The sequence below is a fragment of the Canis lupus genome, chromosome 8 (genome assembly GCF_011100685.1).
Source record: "Canis lupus familiaris isolate Mischka breed German Shepherd chromosome 8, alternate assembly UU_Cfam_GSD_1.0, whole genome shotgun sequence".
NCBI lineage: Eukaryota > Metazoa > Chordata > Mammalia > Carnivora > Canidae > Canis > Canis lupus.
In genome coordinates, this window is record NC_049229.1 from 16,919,203 (window position 1) to 16,937,741 (window position 18,539).

Sequence of the window (18,539 nt, forward strand, 5' to 3'; positions counted from 1 at the left end):
TCCTTAATTTATCATATATTTAATGAGAATTTATTATGTATATGGTGGTATGTGCTGAGCTTACAGATAGGCTTGCAGGACTAAAGAATTTGAGCATGAGAAGATTTATGCTATAGAAAGGTTTTTCTGAGATCACCCAGAAGTACAGATTAAGATTCCCAAGGATACGACTCCTGCAAATAACTATAAGACTAGAACTCAGGAAGGAGAGCTGGGATAGACAACAATTTTTTTTTAATAATAAATTTATTTTTTATTGGTGTTCAATTTGCCAATCAGACAACGATTTTGGAATCATCTTTGTATATAGCATTTATAGTCAAGGGTTTGAATGAAATTGTATGTTATATAACATGAAAGCAAATTATAAATGGTACATACAGAAGATAAAATATAGTAGGAATAACTCTGCAAGAAGACTCAGGAAAAAAAGATAAAATTGCCATCTTTTAATTAACTTTTACTTCTACCTTAAGTCTGTCCAATCACTTATCATCAATTCAATTTGCTGTCGACTCTTGCATGTAACTTTGAAAGCATCTTTCAATCTCATTCAAACGTTTTACTATACTAATTAGATGGGTACTCCTTGAAGAAGTTTACAGTAACCATCAGTTAAATATTAAAAATTAAGAGTGTAAATGTGTGTATAAAGAAACCCCATTAACCTTAATTCCTTTTTACATTCCATAAATATCTGATGTGGAGTAATGGAACAGGATGCTATTAAGTAGTGACATTAATAAGACATAGAGATTTTTTTTAAGAATTTCACCTCATTAAGTCAGATCCAAGGATAATCTTCCTTTTAATTAATTCAAAGTCAACTGATTTGGGATCTTAACTAAATCTAAAAAAATCCTTTCATGTTTACCATATTCTGTTGGCTAGAAGCAAATCACCAGGTCTGTCTATATTCAAGAAGAGGGAATTACACAAAGTTATGACTCACTGGGAGTCTTTGTAGGGTATATACCCTTGTTCAATGAGTACTTCTTGAGTGTCCATTCTGTTCCAGGTGATCAAGACAGAACAAAGTTCTTGATCTCACATAGCATGTGTTTAATTGTGGAAGACAGATAAAAGAATATACAGATATATAAATACACATATATAATTTCTCAGTGTAATAAGTGTTATGAAGGAAGCATAGTAAGACAAGGATATATAGAGAAAGAGAGGTTGGCTATTTTAAGTCAGATAGTAAGACAAAACTCCATCAGTTTCCTGAGGGGATATATGCACAAGACATAATCCAACAGAGCAAGGCAAATAGACAAACGTTAGATGACCATTTGAAAGTTGGGCCTCAGATTCCAATTAAAGGCATTCTGACTAAGTTCAGACCTAGGAGAAGACTCACTTTTTTCAATCTAAAGCATGAAGAAGTTGTATGCTGTTCCTTTCAGTACTACCTCTAGTTGGTAGTAGCTTCTTGCTGCAAAACAAGAAAAGACTCATTGAAAGCATGCCTTCTACTCCAAAAACAAAGGACTGAGAGATAAAACTTGCCCTAGTTTCTAAATTCTGCTTGACTACGCTGACCTCCCAAATCTATTTTGGAGTAAGGATTACCCAAAAATAGGGATTACCCACGTCTCTTTGGGAGTAGGGAAAGAAAAGAGATTTAATCATCAATGTGCTGACCTTTAAACCGGAAAAGGAATTCCATTCTCAGGAAATAAGATCTAATGAGAGTATCTCATTATACTTCTCTTCCTCAGAGAGCATAATGAGAACAAAGAAGAGGTCTCCCTAAAGGGAGGGGGACTGAGGGACCTCAGTCTCCCTAAAGTAAAAAAACAAAATGACAATTGAAAAAAATTCAACCACCAACTACAAATATTAAAATTATAATAATAGTAGTCATTGTTAATATTTTAATATTCAGCAATACTGTCATGAACTATAAGTTCCAGAGTTGTAAATAACATTGGTCTTTATTAGAATAGTTAATACCAATCAAAATAGTTAAGGTCCACTATCCATAAAGCTACTTAAGCATGTGCATGTTGTAAAATGTTGCCTTGATTCAAATGACTGATAAATATTTTGTGGACCTTACAGAATAATTCATAAAGTTAAGGAACTTGACATTTGTAATCTCAGCCTGGTTCAATCCACTTTATTGAAATGAAAGAATATTAGTAAAAGGACATTACTGAGGAATAAAAGACCTCAGGATAGATATTTAAAATTTTTTTCACTCTCATCTAAAATAAATTGAACATTAAAAATATTTCATAAAGTTTATGAGCAGAATTATACAACCTAGTAATGAAATGCAAATATCTCTGTTCATTAAGGCTCAACTGTTTCATCAATTTTGCATACATAGTTCAGTGAGGACTGATAATTATATTGCAATGTGAAAAAATGTTTATTAAGTATCAGGATGAGGCAGCTAGGTGTATCCAATTATACCCATATAATACGATTTCACAAAGTGATTTGATTTTTATTTATTACTTCATGGTCTTAATTTTAGTGGATTTGATGGAGTTTGGCATATTTTCAAAGTGAATTACAAGTGATGAAAACATTTAAATAAATATCCAGAGTCCTTAAAATTAGAAGTCTGATTTTAATTTTATATATATGTGTAACATAACCCTCTTCAAGATTACATAAAGGAATACCACTGAGCTTTTGAGTTTATGTGTGTATACTATATATGTTCATTTGGTTAAATACTTTGTAAATTTAAACCACTTAGAGCTTTGATCTTAATATTAGGAAGTTTGTTTCATAAATTAGTTATGCCAGATTCCTTTTTCAACTTGATTATACCAATTCCACAAAGTAGAGTGTACTAAAAGGAAAAATTGCAATATCAAGATGGATCTTCAAAGAAGTGAGATTTCTCTTGTAACACAATAATACAATAATGATACTGCTTATAGGAATTTGTAACATGATGCGCTGATTAACCACATTCATAGTCATAGTTGCATGGACATAAGGTGATTATTCAGTAAAATTCTTTTGGGAATATCCTGAAGTTGCACCTTATTCTTTAACAATCATCTCCAATCAATTTTTACTAACTTATTCCTAAAATTAAAGTGATTTTCCTCCTTCCTTTGACCCCCAAATTAACTCCTTCATACTTATGCAAACAAAACTGGGCAGATGGTTTCTTGCCCCCTCCCATGGATAGATCTGATCTTCTCCTGAGTAAATCCTGATTTGAATTTATCTTGTTTTTCTTCATAATTATGCCATTTGTTTTTTAGAGGTAAACATACTTCTTATCCACTATATTTTTGTCCCATATGTTTTCCATCTCTTATTAACATCCTTAATCTCTTACACTGGTTGATTTCCCCTTTTTCTCAAATTTATACAATATTTCTCATTAAAAACAACAAGAAATAAAACCTGCACTCTGTTCTATTATCTCTTTCAATACATGTTACTTTTTTCTTTTCCTTTATGGTCATTGTCCTTGAGTGCTTTAATAAATTATTGCATTTCCTTATCCCTTCCTTTCTGTTTAAAATCTGGAGTCTAATTTTTGACCGTACCCTCCACTGAAGTTACCATTTGGAGACAATCTCTTACCTCCTATTTCAACTTAAGCCCATTTTTTACCCTCATTTTAACCTTGCTCCCTTCTTTGGTCCTACTGACCAGTTGCTCCCCTTCTACCCTCTCTTGGTTTCTGTGATATTTCATTCTTCTGGTTCTTCTCCTACATTTATGATCATGATTTCTTTGTCCTTTCACTGCTTTTACTCCCTTTTTCAACCTCCTTAATGATTTATTGAAGTACAGTATAAACAGAAGACAAAAAGTACAATTGTACATCTTTATAAAAAATTTTTACAAAGTATACACTCCAATATAACTAGCATCCAAGTCAAAAAACAGAATATCTACACCACCCCAGAGGCCAATCACTACTCTATCCCAAGCGATCCTAATAGTCCTTAACTTTATTCTTCTCCTTCAACAAGTAACTTTTGTGAATTAATTTATGACCTCTGTATTGATGAATCTCATATTGTTATTTCAAGGACTGATGCACTGTTTGAAATCTTTGGTTCCTTCCTCTCCTGACCCCTTTTATTCAAGCAGATATTAGAATATAATAATTTTTTCCAACATCTCAAATTGTTTCCTTCTTTTATTTCCATGTCACCATTGTGGTTTAGACCAGAAGTCAATAAACTATAGCCTACAAGCCAAATACAGTCCTTTGCCTTGTAAATCAAGTTTAATTGGAACACAGCCATGCTTATTAGTTTACATACTGTGCCCAGTAGTTGCCACAGAAATCATGGTCTCAAAAGTCTAAAATATTTACTGCCATACTCTTTACAGAAAAAGTTTACCAATCCCTGATCTATGTCTTCACAATTTAACACTAAATGGCTGCAGCAACTTCCTACCTGGCCTTATTAATTCTAGTTCTTGTCTCCTGCCACCTTTGGATAACTGCCTTGTTAAGCCTACTGAAACATACTTCATTTCATCATGAATTTCCTTGCTCGAGATAGGATCAAACTCCTTTCTCTGGTGACCAAACTCTCTATTAAAACAAAAAGTAAGAAGTATAGGCTTTAAAGAAGGATGCAGTGGTGTACAGTTCACAAGCCATATTTTACTACCTTCTTCCTTGATGCCGTTACTTCTTCCTTTTTCCTATGCCTTAACCCCCTTCACACATGTTTCACTCACTGCTATATCTTTCTGTAACCAGATGTTCCTCTCTTCATTCCCTATGAGCATCCCCCCTCCCTTTCATATACCCATGTCTTCAAAGCTGACACATTATTCACAGTTGCCTCAAGTTCTACCTCCCCCTCAGGCAACTCCAAAGACTGTCATCTTCCCCATCACTAGCATCTCATAACACTTATAGATTATAAATGGACCTACCTCTTGATTATCTATTTTCTTATATTATTTTCTCATTGACTTGAAGCTCCCCAAAAGCAGCTGACATTACTTCTGCTTTCTAGAATCCACTAGGCATATATTTAAAACTTAATAAATACTGGTGTTTTTGATTTCTAGGCTTCATGAGGAAATTATCAGCAATCAGAATTCTTGTTCAGAAAATGATGCTATAGTCTCAGTTACCAGGGCAGACTCAGGAAACTACATTTTTTATTAAAGCCTTTGCTTGGAATAGAATCTAGAAATTTGGGTGACTGAGCACAACTTGAGAAGAAAAATATTCTACAGAAAGTTGCAGCTCTAAAAGCCTTCACTTTCACACCTCAAATCACCTACAATTTGTCATTCTAGGTACAGTGACTTAGAAATGGCATATTTCACATTCAGTAAGTTTTCATCATTGGTAGAATGTTCATTTTCTTGATACTTACTCAATTTGTCTCAAAAATTACATCCAGAGTTTTTTCATCACATTTTTTCTGGTTTTCAAATCTAAAAAATATACTTTATTGCAAACAACATGCATTTCAAATTAGAAGAACATGAATTCAAATGGAATATAAAATCCCAGGATCCTGGGATCTGAACCCCTTGTTGGGCTCTCTGCTTATCCCTTTGCCCTTCCATCTTGCTCACTCTCTTTCCCACTTTCTCTCTCTCAAATAAATAAATATTTTTTTTTAAATCTCAAAGTATTACACGCCTGGAAATATTTATCCAAAAAAAAAAAAAAAAAACAGGTAAGAGTGGAGAGCCTGAAACTGCTAAAAATACTCAAGGATGAAAACTGCCATATGCACTGTCTTCCATGAAAAGGCCACTGTGAACAACTTTACAAGTGTCTTCATCTTGAATGCAAGAAAAAAAAATCTCACTTGCAATGAGTCCAAATGCGTAGTTTGAAGTTCTCAGAACTCTGAATTGCATGGTTACCTAGAGAGAAAGCAAATCCCCTATGCCAACCTAAGAATAAGCCAAGTCAAGGCAGAAAGAATAGCAGACCACAGGATTCATCAGACTGTGTTATTTGCCTACAACTGTACTACCCAAGAAAATATTCTGAAAGGTTCATTGTAACCTAAAGATATTGGCTGTAGTTCCAGTATAACATTCTAACTATAAGTGCAAGAAGTAGTAGTAGTAGTAGCAGCAGCAGCAGTGGCAGTAACTAAAGATCTAAGATAGTAGGCACAGAACACCCAGCATCTACTCGACAAGCCTATATAGTCTATACTTCTTGCCATGATGGTAACACACACATACAAAAAAAATGCCCTTAAGAAATCCTAAATTATAAATAAAATTTATTTTCCAGTCTCTTTTCTTCTTTCCTGCCATCTCATGTTTTCTTTTGGAGTTTTCTGGAATAGAAAACTATAAACCATAAAGAACAAACTCACAAATCTTTAGGGTATAGTGATTAGAATGAAGCAAAAGTTTATGGAGATTTAAATGGCCTCTGGGAAGGCCCAGTTTGCTGTGATTTTTTTTTGTTGTTGTTGATGGCAAAGTCTGCAATTTATTTTTTGCTCCATGATTACTTCAGGATGCTCTGCTTAATCTCTTTCTTATACTCTCAAGACTCAAAAGTGACCCTTTTTCAAGGGCTTTTGGGGCCTCTGTTCACTGACTGCAGGGAGGAAACATGACACAAAGGTGATGCCCCAGAGCAAATGCAAATTTTACCTGGGTTCTGCTCCGACAGACTTCTTGTCACTTAACGGCACTATGAATTTTAATATGGTTCTTATTGCAACTCTGGCTTACTTTTAATCTTCAATCTTTGGAATGTATTGATCATATTCATCAGGTCATAGAGGTGCCCTTGATCTAGGCATTGAAGCTTTTTAGAGAAGCATATTTAGTTTCTGTTTCAATTCTTAGTTATTTCATACTTCTCTCTGAAAAATATTCCTGATTTTCATTTTCAGCTTTTTTTTTGGTTTCATCTTGATTTTCCTAGATAGAAATTAACTTCAAAAAATATTAACACCTATTACAACTGACCAACTTAAATATTTATGTATCCAATATGTTCTATTCAGAAGCTTTCATTCAAATCACACACATTAAGTAACTACTGCAAACATAGGCACTGAGCTCAGAACTGGGAACATCAAGATAAATAAAACCAAATATAGTATTTGTCTTTATAGAGTTCAAGGCTTAGTGGGTAGATTTAGGCACTAAGCAAATAAACATAAAACAAATGTGAAATTTCAATTACATCAAGTGTTATGCAAAAGAGTCATTTCATGCTATGAGGGTCCAAAATAATATTTTTTTAAAGATCAGATCATTCTTCCCTAAGGAAGTAATGTTGAAACTTAGACCTGAAGGATGATTAAGAGTTAAAGTAGGCAAAGAGTAGGGGAGTGTACTAGGTGTAACAAACGGGGGGGTAATGAAGACTCTCTAGTAGAAGGTACCTTGTAAGCACAGGAATTGAAAGAAAGTACATGTAATTGACACAGAGAGAACAAGAGAGATTTTGGTATAAGAAAATGATAGATTGGGCAGCCCGGGTGGCTCAGTGATTTAGTGCCACCTTCAGCCCTGGGCCTGATCCTGGAGACCCTGGATCGAGTCCCATGTCAGGCTCCCTGCATAGAGCCTGCTTCTCCCTCTGCCTGTGTCTCTGCCTCTCTCTCTCTCTCTCTCTCTGTAAAAAATCTCTCTTTCTCTGTCTCTCATGAATAAATAAAATCTTTATAAAAAAAGAAAATGATAGAAATTGATATGTTTGAAGTTAATTTCTATCTATCAGTTCTGCCCTCAAGCTATTTCTAATTGTGATCATTTCTCTCTGTCCTCACTCCTACCGCCCTACCTGAAAGTAGGATCTGTTATTTGCTCTTAGTATTTCACTGTTGCCCACTAAAATTAATTCTCTGTGTTCTAGCCAGTGATCTTTTCCAAATACAAATTACATTTATGTCACTTCTCTACTCACTTCTAATCTCACAAATTACATTTATGTCACTTCTCTACTCACTTCTAATCTCAGGCCCTACTCACTTCTCTAATCTCATCTCCCACTACTCTCCCGGGTGTCTTCAATGCTTCTTGATACTCTGGCCTTTTTGTTCCTCCAGAGAACATTTATACAAGCTGTTATCCCTGCAGGGAAGTTTCTTATAACCTCAGCTGGTAACCATATATGGTTTCCATAAAGAGAAACTTGGTGAAGAAAAAAGCACCCCCAATTAGATTGGGTCTTTCTCCATTTATATATTTTAATGGCATCCTGTACTTTTCCTTTTTTATTTATATGGTAGATTTTATTATTGGCCCCAATTTTTCATTCTTCCTTATGTCCAAACTTTTTGCCATGCAGCACTTTAGCTCCTGCTACAGAAGTTGTGTGTGGTTCTCTACTCCTTGCCTTTGGACTTAGTGATGTAACTTGCTTTGGCCAAGGAGGTATTAATAGACATCAAGTAAGCTGGGTCTTGGAAACTTCTTTTGTAGTTAGATGGCCCCCACTATAGAAAGAACACATTCTGGTTAGCCCACTCGTCTGAGAAGAATGAAACATGTAGAGCAGATCCAACCTTAAGGTGCTTCCACTAAGCCCAGCAGAGATGAGCAGAGCCATGCAACCATACCAAAGTAGTTTTCATCGTGAATATGTCAGAGATTTTTGTAATTATCTATTACACAGAAGTAACTGATGTAACTTGTAACAGGAATGAACTGTTTTAAAATGGGAAATATAAGATATGTCACCCTATTTGTCTAAGCCAATAAAGTACAATGAATTGTACAGGTAACCACTGAGTGATTTTTACAGATGATGATTTTAACTACCTGGGAGAAGTTAGTGATAACCAGAAAAACAGGTCACTGTCACTAACTACCTGATCATGAACAAGTTACTTAACTCCACAGGTACTATATTTTCCTATCTTTAATTGAGGGGAATGGACAAAGCAGGAGTAATAAATAGGTTTATCTTGAGAACTGACTCCAATTGATTGTTGTGACTTTCTGGAATGCATTGATCCTAAGGCCAAATTTAGGCTCAGTCAACTGAGTGTCACGATCAATTAGAAGTGTCTTCCTTGGTCAGGGGAGGAAGGTTTAGTAGCACCAGAGCCCACATATTTGACATCTCCGGATTAGAGGATCTCTAATGTTCTTTTTATATTTGACACACCCCATAACCAGAGAAGTCAAAAAATTGACAGGAACAATAGAAATGAGTTCTAACTACAATCTTGGATGAGAATTATCTATTTTCTTTGGTTTTCCCCCAAGTTTCTTGCCAAAGTGTTAGGTACACAGAATAGTTTAATAAAGAACTGTGATAGTTTTTTACTTGTGGTAGCTCCATAGCACAGGGGTTCAGTCAATGGGCTTATCAACCAGAAGCCTTTTGGAGCAGTTGACAAAAACCTCAAACTAACTTAGGGAGGGAAAAAAGAGGTAAAAATTACTGACTTACATGAATGAATTATTCCCAACTCAGCTTCCCATTCTTCATGGGGAATGGGATTCTACATAGTAGAATGTAGTAGTAGTACTACAGGGGATTCTACATAGTAACCCTGGAAGTTCTAGGCTCCCTTAACAGTTTCAGGGAAAAAAAAAAAAAAAAAAAGGATAGTGTCTCACTATTTAATTCACCCTTCTTAAGTCATATAGTTACTCCTGAACCAACCAGTAATTCTAGGGAAAATGTTCTATTGCTTTAATCATGTCAAGAAATAGTGTGCTTCCTTGGGGATTGTAGTTAATTTTTATTTTCTTTTCTATATTTTTCCTATATATTCTGAATTTTCTACAATAATATGTGATATTTTTTTTATTAAAAAATAATGAAGACAGGGTACCTCAGTGGCTCAGCCAGTTAAGTGGCTGCCTTCAGCTCAGGTCATGGTCTCAGGGTTCATGGATCTAGCCCTGCATGGGGCTCCCTGCTCAGCGGGGATCCTGCTTCTCCCTCCCCCTCTGCCCCTCTCCCTTGTTCGTGCTCTCTCTCTCAAATAAATAAAAATATTTATAAAAATAATTTTAAAAAAGAAAAATGAAGACATTATTTATAAAAAGAGAAGAAAAAAGGAGAAGCAAAAGGTCTGATTCACTTCACTTTTGGATGATATATGATGTTACTATCTTTGAACGTATTTCACTCAGTTCTAGAGAAATAGATCTTCGATCTACTCAATTTTTCACACATTATGCTACAAATCAAAAGACTTCTTTTGATCCAGGCCATTTTTAATTCTGCTAAAAATAATTTTTGCATGAAAGCCACTAGACAGGCAGGCATGAGACAACTTGCTTTAAAATATGCTTGTTGTGGTAACAAAAGATCCTGGACATAGTGGTATACTTCTTTGTTCTGCAGAGAAGACTCCCTTATTTTTTCTGTTTTACATGCAGCTATTATTTGCAGGATTAAAAGATGCTTCTAAGTATAGACCTTCCACATAAACTTTGAGACAAACAAAAGGATAAAGTTAATTATAAATTCAGGAAAAATCTTGTGTGCCCAAAGCAAATCTATGGCTTAATGAGTAACCTTAACAGTACTAATTTTGACTAAGTATTGTTTATCAATGCCATGTACTGTATGAGATTCCTTTCAAGATTGAAAGAGCATTGTTCAGTTCTTAAAAGGAATTCTTAAGAAGATCTTTCACTATATAAGAACCATGGACTAAGACTCCAGTTAATGGGCAATAGATTTGGCATAGTATAATTAACAATGTAAATTACATTTATTTTTAGTCCACAATGCACTAAATAAGCAGATTTCCATCCTGCTTATCCTGGATGACTAGAATATCTCTTCCTTGCCTGCTTTCTTTTGGCCAAATTCTAACCTAAACCCTGAGCCCCATGCTACTCTGCTTTCAGCCCCAGTTCAATTTCTTCAGATCCTGCTCCTGAAAGATCAAATAAATTATGCTAGGTTAAAATTAAAAATTAAAAAATGTTCAAATATTACTTTTTTTTCTTCTGAGGAAGAAAATGTTTTTATTTCTCTAAGTCAGCAACCTAACCAAAAGAAATGGGTAAAACTTTTGTCACCTTAGCAGGCTAGCTAAGCAAAATTGTACACATATACACACACACGTAAACACACACGCATGTGTGTAATATGTATATATTTTACATATTTTTATAAAACTTGGATTTTAGGATGTTCAAATTAAATATACAAACAATAGCTTAAGACATATATATATTAAAGGTTTGTTTTATTTTTTATTTTTTAAATTGAATTTCAATTAGTTAATTTTTTTACTTTTTAAAAATATTTTATTTATTTATGCATGAGAGACGCAGAGAGAGAAGCAGAGACATAGGCAGAGGGAGAAACAGGCTCCTTGCAGGGAGCCCGATGTGGGACAAGATGCCAGCACCCCAGGATCACGACCTGAGCTGAAGGCAGATGTTCAACCACTGAGCCACCCACGCATCCCTAATGATTTATTTTAATTTAGAGAGAGAGAGAGAGTTTGGGGGGGGAGCACATGAGCGCAAGTACGGGAGGAGCAGAGAGAGAGAGAGAGAATCTCAAGCAGACTCTGTGCTGAGTGTAGAGCCCTACAGGGAGTTCAATCTCACTACCCTGAGATCAGGACCTGAGCTGAAATCAAGTCAGAAGTTTAACCAAGTGAGCCACCCAGGTGCCCTCACATATACACATTATTAAAAACTACTTCCTCTGTGCAAATTCGACTCAAATATCTGCACAAATATATATTTTTACAATATTTTACTATATATATTGTTGCTATATATATATATATATATATATATATATATATATATATACTAGAGGAGCACAATAAGAATTGAATCAAGGGAATAAATTAATTTGAAATATAGAGGTTTTATGTTTCACAGACAGCCAAAAATTCAAAATGGAACATTATAACTCACTTCTAGTATCATTTCTCTTTTTATTTTTATTTTTTATTTATTTTTTAATTTTTATTTATTTATGATAGTCACACAGAGAGAGAGAGAGAGAGGCAGAGACACAGGCAGAGGGAGAAGCAGGCTCCATGCACCGGGAGCCCGACGTGGGATTCGATCCCGGGTCTCCAGGATCGCGCCCTGGGCCAAAGGTGGGCGCCAAACCGCTGCGCCACCCAGGGATTCCTCATTTCTCTTTTTAACACTAAAAAACTTTCCATGGAACACAGAAGTGTTAGTAAATGGGACCTATCATATAGAGATTCTATCTAGCCATTTGTCCAATGTTCCTTCTTATCTATCTATATCTGCAACTGAAGAGTGTTAAATTTTGATTAAAACTATAGGAGTCACTCCATTCTGTCTCACTGAAATAATGATACTATTGTGAAAACCTAGGACTGCTGCATTTCTATAGTTCATGTACAGTTCAAATACTTCATTTAAGATGACATATAATTTGAAAGTAACACACTTTCTATAAAGCAGGATTGCTTTAGTAAATTAGAGCAAACACCCAAATAGTATATTATGTAACCATTTAAAATGACATTTAAAATGCTACGTAGAAATAACAAAAATGTTTTTATAATGTTATGTATAAAAAGGCTGAATGAGAAAGCATGTGTATCACAACTATAAATAAAATGATTAAAGACAAGGCTCAGAAAGCAATGTGCCAATGATGAAAAGCTGTGTTTGCATAAAGGGATTAGAAGTGGCTTATTTTAATATCTTCTTCAATTTGGTAATAATGCTCTCAAGTAAAAAGAATAAACTTAATGTCTTCATATTTAGCTGTGACCATTTCCATCATTAACAAATATTCACGGATGTTGTTTCCAAACAAATTGTAGAAGGTCATAATATCAATCGCCTTTCATGTCTTAAGCACCTAATTGTGGAACATAAATCCCCCTATTAAAGCATCCTATGCTTAAGATTCATCTGATTCCCCCATTTCTTCCTAGCCAGCAAGTGCTATCAGCTGATGAATTTCACTCAGTTTCCTTCAGGTAAGAGCAAATATTTTTATTATTCAAATTGTGTTCTGAACATCATGCTATTAATTATGCACAGGGCATGGTTCCTTTGCAATCTTTCATGACATTATCAATAGAAAACAAGCACACACACACATGTCCACCAAGAATTTCAAGTGCATTCAGCTTAAAAAACATCAGTATCATTGGAAACATGTATATGTTGACTTTATTTTGATTCTATAACTAGAAAGGAAAGTAAAAGGGCAACTGGAGAATGTCAACAACACACTTACATAAAAATGTTTCATTGGCTATCAGACTAAGGAAAACTCATCTTCCCCAGAGTTCTTAAAATTGAAGGTCACAATGCAGAAGTGGGTGAGTTTGACTTTTTTACTAGCTTAGCCCCACAGAGGGATTTCTGCATACCAAAATTAAAATTAAATCATAAATTTTAAATCCCACAGCACCACATTCTCCTTCTACCATACTACCTAAATTTCTGATACATCTCAAAATGGCAATCCCAGTCCAATATACATAGAACCATCTCTTTGTTATAGCACCTCCTCTCTTGACAGAGACCTCCTCTCTTGGTCTTTAGTGTTTCTCTTAGCTTCATTCATCTTTCTGTTGTTGATTAGCAAACTGTCCCTGTACACGAATGGTGTACAGCAAGAAGAGACTGTAGGGAGATAAGCCTACTCCATACTGGTAGGTGACAGGTTTAAAAAGCAAGGGAACTTACTTACCAGGATTGTCTTGCATGTTGCAGAAGATTAGATCTCTGTACCTACCTGCCAAAAGCCTAAAACTTATATAGAGGCCTTACAGTGTTCAAACACATATACTATTCAGATGATCTTAATAAGACATCAGTATCTCAAAGCTGTGTTCTTGGGACAGCTGCTAACATGGGAAAGGTAAGCAGAGTACACATTCCAAGAACAGGGAAGGGAGTGAAGGTCTGCTTGCCATGATCAAGCTTGAAGATCAGCAGGTGGTCATGTCCTCTCAATGACATCCTCCACCACCTCTCCAGATACCATTATGGTCAATTTGTGACAACTTATACCTAACTTTAATAATCAGGGTTCTAGAGGATTTCTGTCTCAGTTCACCTTTAGCTGGACACTACAAATTTAAATTTAGAACCAGAAATAAGCAGGTTTGGTTTACTGTGCCATTATAATAAGAGTCATGATTTCTTGAGTACTTGGAAGCCAGGCATTATGAAAATACTTTTAATTGCATTTAATTTAAACACAGGCCCATCTGACAGATAAAAACATTGAGGAATATTCAAATTTTGATCTGACTCCAGTACATTAACACTGTAGTCCACTATTATCTAATTTCTATACTGAATATATCAATACCTAAACTCAGTCCCCATTCCTAACTAAACTACCCTGTCCATGATCTCCACACCAAGGTCATAAAGTCCTGCACTCATATTTATCATAGAGCTTTAAAAAAAACCTAAAGTTGGCTGTATTATTAATTTCTGCACAACAAATTACTCTGAAACTTAGCAATTTAAAACAAACATTATCTCAGAGTCTCTGGAGGTCATGAATCTAGGCATGGTTTACTTGGGTGCCCCTGGCTCAAAGTCTCTCATGAGATTGTAGTCAGGCTGTCAGCCAGGCCTACAGTTCTATGTGGAGGCTTGACCAGGGGTAGAGGAAGTGGGAGGTTCTGCTACCAAGTTCATTCACATTTGTTGGCAAGTCTAGGTCCCCTGCCACAAAGACCTCTGCACAAGACCTTCTGGTGATAGGACAGCTCGCTTCTTCCAGAAGGGGTATCTGAGAGAGAGGCCCCACGTCAGAAGCCACAGCTTTGTTATAATCTTGGAAGTGACATCTCATTACTTCTATTGTATTCCCTTTCCTAGAACCAAGTCACAAATCCAGCAAAGGGGAGTACATATGGGTGTGAATACCTGGAAGCAAGATCACTAAGGTCCATCGCAGAGACTGCCTTCTGCACCACCACCCCCAGCACTCTCTCCCACCTGTGTCTCACATCCCTGTTGTCTCTTCATCTTCAAGTCATAACTGCCATTCTCTCACAGGGTATAAAGATGTGTTTATTGTTCTCTTAGCCATTATTCCTGGGCTCAAGTTCCTGACTCCTTTCTGAAAATAGTACCTGAAATCTCTACTACATAATTCTTGAAGTCTTTTTTATGGTTCTTAATATCAGTTTATGCTGCTCACACTGGCACTGAAACTAGATTTGAAATGAAGGAAATCTTGGCCTTACCTTCACCTGCTTCCCAATTTATCCCCTGACGGTCCCCTAATGTAAACCTGTAGGGTTAGTCTTTGGTTTGTTTGTTTTTTCCTACATACATATAGGAATTTTTCTGAATATACTCATCTGAGCTTCATATAATTTATTACTAGCCTTAATGCCCACCCACACCTCATCTCCCACCATACCTCAATCCTTCATTCTTGCCTTTCCCAAGATAGACCTTTTCCAGACCTTTCCCACTCTCTCCTCCAGAGATCTTTCGCTGTGTCAGACCTTTCTGCACTGGCACATCACCATCTCTTTCACCAGTGCTCCGAGGAACTTCCATAACTTGGAACCCTAGAAACCCCTCAGTCCTATTCAGATTGGTGCCCCATAGCTCTTACCAAGTTGCTAAGGCTGGTTCTGCCTTTTGGGTGAAACTTAATTCTAAGTTCTAACCTAATGTTAGCATTTGACATCTCCAAAGCAATGTTCTTAAAATTTATTTATTTTGCTTTACCACGAAGATTTTGTGGGTAGGGAAGATACCTATGACCTACTTCCTCTATTGGTCCCCACTTTCTGGCAGGAAAAAAAAACACAATGAAAGATCAATGAAGTGTAAGATTTTTTAAGGTTTATATTCACATATCGGCTTTAGTAGAGGAATATGGGTAATTCATGCTTGAATTGTCATGTATACATATTTTAAAGTCAAATACTGGAATCCCTGGGTGGCTCAGCAGTTTGATGCCTGCCTCTGGCCCAGGGAGTGATCCTGAATCCTGGGATCAAGTCCCACATCAGGCTCCCTGCATGGAGCCTGCTTCTCCCTCTGCCTATGTCTCTGCCTCTCTCTCTCTCTCTCTCTCTCTCTGTCTCTCTCTGTGTCTCTCATGAATAAATAAATAAAATATTTTTTTAAAAGTCAAATACTAAGAGATTATAGCCCTAAAATGTGCTTCATTATTCACCATAGGGCTAACCAAATAATCTATTGTGAAATGTGTTGATAATAATGAAGACAAAACAATGGTAATTTGTTAGAAAGAGGAGCACAATCAAAAATTAAACAAGTCAAGGTAACACTGATGATTTACTGCTGCACAAAGCATTCTTTCCTAAAATTTCAGAAACTGCATCTATCTGTTTGTATGCTTGTATGATGGAACTTGCCAAACAGTAACATGCATTAATGGAGTACTTTAATTAATTTCTTTAATAATATGACAACATTCATTTAAATATTAATTACTAATTAATCCTTTATAATACATTTATTTTACTAGTTACTGTTGCTTAGGTTTACCTAAAAAGTCTATAGATTTGCATATCATCCATCTATAAGAAACAGAAAGCTGAATTCTCAACTGAATTCATAGCACAGCAGGAGAAAACTCTTGACCAATTATTAGAATTCCACATCCTTTGTCTGACATCCATAGGATTAGATGTATTTTAGATTTTTTTTTCCAGTTATTTATGATAGTCACAGAGAGAGAGAGAGAGAGAGAGAGAAGCAGAGACACAGGCAGAGGGATTTTAGATTTAAGAAAGAATCCAGTGCATATATTTTAGGTGATATATTGCAGCAGTGCCAAGAGGAGTATCCTGTAAACAAGTACATTAATATGTCTACTGTAAAACATATATTAAGTGGGAGAAATAAAGACTGTAATAGCTTCAAATCATTTCAGGTCAGGATTTGCTGCCAAATGAGTTTACACCCAACTTAACAAAAATCTCTTGGTTCTATTGATTTGGAGATTTTGTAATTTGTGGCTAAGGGATTATGGATTTATACAGTGTTCAAGATGGCATTTTAGATCTGAAAGGTCTGAATAAACCTGACATTAATAATCACTAGTGTCTACCTCCAAATGATTTCTTCAAAAACTCACTCATGTTCCTCTAGCCCCCTACTTTCCCATTTCTATTTAAGAAGTGATCTATTAATGAATTGTTTATGTCCTTTCTTTCTTATCAACTTATTTTTCAAAAAATAATTTACTTACAATAAACTAAATCAGAGAACATAAATCCATGAGTTTTGATAGCTGTATACACATGTAAAACCAAGGCCACACTCAAGATACAAAAACGTTTCCAACATCCCCAGAAGATTCCTCATGCTCTTTTGTAATTCACCTCTCCCTCTCTACCTTCCCCCTGAGTCGACCATTAATCTGCGTTTTTTTCACTTAGATAAATTTGCATTTTACATTAACAACCCATATAGTATGTACTCTTTTGTGTCTGTCTTCTTTCACTTGGCATAACATTTTTGAGATTCATTAGTATTGCTATGTACATGAGCAGTTCTTTTTATTGCTAAGTAGTGTTCTAATGTATGGAAACACCACATTTTATCATTTATCATTTGTTAGACATTTTGGTCTAACTATTGGCAATTTGGGACTATTGGCAATCTAGCAGCTGTCTTTGAATGGACATATATTTTCATTTCTCATTGATATAAATACATAAAATCAAACTTGTTGGGTCAAATAGTCTGTGTATATTTAACTTTTCAAGACACCTATAATTTTTCCAAAGTAATTTGCAATTTTAAATTTCCATCAACAGGATATAAAAAATACATAAATTGACAATTTGTTTATCTTAATTTGAAATCAAAATTCAAGTAGTTTTGTCAAATTTTCTACTGGGTTGCTTTTCTTCTTGTAATTGAGCTATAATTGTTCTTTTTTCTGGATACAAGTCCTTTGTCAAATATATATATTGGAACATTTTTTCCATTCCAAGTCTTGCCTTTTAATTTTCTTAAGTATATCTTTTAAGGAGCAAAAGTTTTAAATCTTTATAAAGTCAAATTTATCAATTTTTTTTCATTTTTATAAAGATTTTTCCTACTTTTTAAAAAGTTTTATACTACTAGGTTTATATTTAGACTTATTACTCTGTTAGAATTAATTATTATATATGGTGTGAAGTAAGAGCAAATGCTCCTTTTCTAAAAAGTATGTCTCTAATTTTTCCAACACCATTTGGTTAAAGACTTTCTTTCCCCATTGAATTGTCTTGACATTTTTGTTGAAAATCAATTGACCATCTATAATAAAAACTGTCAACAAAGTAGAATTAGAGGAAACATATCTCAACATAATAAAGACCATATATGAAAAACTCACAGCTAACATCATACTCAATGGTGAAAAACTGTTTCCTCTAAGGTCAGAAAAAAAGACAGGGATATCCACTCTCACTGCTATTACTTAACAGTACTAGAAGGCCTCACCACAGAAATCAGACAAGAGGAAGAAATAAAAGTCATCCAAATTGGTAAGAAAGAAGTAAAACTTTCACTATTAGCAGATGACATGCTACTATATATAAAAAATACTTCAAGACTGCACCACAAAAAAATACAAGAACTCATCAATGAATTTAGTATGGTTGCTAGATACAAGATCAATGTACCAAAATCTGTGACATTTTTATATACTA

At 35.1% G+C, this 18,539-nt stretch overlaps 1 long non-coding RNA gene across 1 annotated transcript in view; it reads right to left on the minus strand.

Annotated features, from left to right (window-relative positions):
• Positions 1-1,141: 1,141 nt before the first annotated feature.
• Positions 1,142-18,539, minus strand: part of LOC119872849 — a 53,891-nt gene continuing 36,493 nt past the window's right edge. The window contains exon 3 of the long non-coding RNA XR_005363160.1: positions 1,142-1,438. This is a non-coding gene — a long non-coding RNA (uncharacterized LOC119872849). The remainder of the gene's footprint in view (positions 1,439-18,539) is intronic.